The following is a 2,346-nucleotide window of genomic DNA, read 5'->3' as shown; positions in this document are numbered from 1 at the left end:
GTGATTTGGATATTTCTACACCGTTAAACTTGCAACCGGCTCACCACGGCCGTTAAAATTGTTGATTTTGAGCCACTTCGATCACTAGGCAAATGATATCGAAAAATCGCAAAATTTATTTTCTAGATACTTCAAATACTCTAGATCAAGTCTAACGGAGCCGATCGTCGATTTGAAAGTCCCAACATCGAAAACAAAGTGGAAGCACGGAGCGCTCCGTGCTTCCGAAAGCACCCCAGACGCACTCTATATATATATATATATATGTTTTTGTCTTTATTTTATTTTATTTTTGTAACATTAGATGAGTCTCAATATCAAGCAGGTCTTTTGACATATCATGTACATGCCATAGAATTTGTTTGTAGTACAAGATTATAATCTTGAGTGGTATAAGATATTTCTCAACAGTAATAAATATGCTTTTAGTAGCCTATACGTCTTTGCAAGTCAAATCAAAAGCAAATTCTATTAAGATCATTCGTAACTAGTTAGCTCCAAACATTAGAGATTCTTCACAACTTCCCTATCTATTTAAATTATTTTTAGTAAGTTCTTAAACCAAATTGTATATTTCCAGTGACATCATCTTTGATAAATGACAATCCCACATTTTACATATTCCTTTATTTACTATTTCAATCATTGAAGGGCAAAATGGAGAAATCAATTGAGTCAAGAAGGACGGTACGGTACGGAAGATAATGTAACTTCATCCAACAATTATTATTGGTATAATCCAAAAGCTGTGGCCCACATCTGGAAACTTATATCTTTCATTTGATTCAATTAACCATCTTTTTGTGTAGCTCGAGTTCATTTCCTTGTCCTTTTCTCTTTCATTTCTGCGTCGTTTATGATTCTTTCTTATCCTGACACCTGCGCCGGCCATCACACATTGCCCTTGTTACATTCTGCGCCGCGAAATGCGACCTAAAAAAAAAAAGCCAAAAATACAATTATTATAATTATATTTCTCATGTGATGTTTCCAACCGATTAAATTTTTTTTTCTAAATTATAATTTTTTTAAAAAAATAATTTTATTAATTTTTTTTAAAACAGAAGAAAAATATGATTGACTGAAAATAATTGATGTGATTAAAGCTGTCCAAAATATTCGATATACTATATCTGATCCGGACTCTATCCAGACCAAACCGAACTCAATAAAAAATAGATAGTACATAGGTAAAAAAAAATTATCCATTAAAGTTTCGGATATGGTCCGAATATTTTATACTTATACCCAACTTGGACCGGACCCGAATATGACCTTTTAATAGATAGGGTCCGGAAGAATTTCCAAATTCAGATCCGGAACCGAACTCGGACCTGGACCCAGTGAAATACCTGATAGTAAATAAAAAAATTTGAAGTTTGAGGGATTAATTTAAATAGGACTTATAGATGAAAGATCTCTATATATTTTCATCCTAGTGAAAACCTTAGTCGCTCTGTCTACTCTTTTTTTTTTATTTTTTTATTTTACTTATTTTTTAAAATTCTAGCGGTTTACTGTTTGAATCTTTTTTTTGAGCGAATTTTATTAGACTACGTGCAACTAATTAAAACAGGAATTTTTTATAGTGAGAGGTTTATGGTTTATTTATAAACTGTTTAATAAATATGTACATACGGGTATTTGTATCCGATTTAGACCCGATCCGTACTCGATCTATATTTAAGTGAGGTAGTATACGGATATATAGTCACTACTCAGACCCGCTCAAATAAACTCGAGAGGTATATTATTATTTACTTAAGTATCTAGACTAGGACCCGATCCAAAGTTAAATAGGCAGGGTATATATATATATATATTTTTACCTATCCCTTTTTTCAGGATACGAATATAGTATATCAACTATTCAGACTCGACCCGGTTCACGAACACCCTTAGATGTGTTGTAAGTGTTATACTCAAGATTTCCTCTTATGGGACACATCCTTTGATAAAAATTACAAAACTTAATTTTGAATGAGTTATTTAATTTTTTAAAAATTTAAATTTAAAATTTATTTTATTTTATTTAAGCCAATAAAAGTAATTCTAATTTAAAATTTTAAGCTAATTACTAAATTTAATAAATATTTGCAAGATTGTACGAATTATAGTAACTAATACGAAGTATACTAACTAAACTTATAAAGACATACGATGCATTCAAAGTTTGAAATCAGAATGCCATTAACCGACTCAAATCAAATAAATTGAAAAATTGAATAGTAAAATCCAAATTTTGAAAAATTGGATAACGGACTCAATATGGTCTATAGCTCAGAGAAGTTCTGTATATTTTTACCTTTTATATTTTTTGTTTGTTTTACTTATAAAGCATGTGAG

This window comes from Ananas comosus, linkage group 3 (assembly GCF_001540865.1).
Source record: "Ananas comosus cultivar F153 linkage group 3, ASM154086v1, whole genome shotgun sequence".
NCBI classification, from domain to species: domain Eukaryota; kingdom Viridiplantae; phylum Streptophyta; class Magnoliopsida; order Poales; family Bromeliaceae; genus Ananas; species Ananas comosus.
This window is presented reverse-complemented; position numbering follows the sequence as displayed.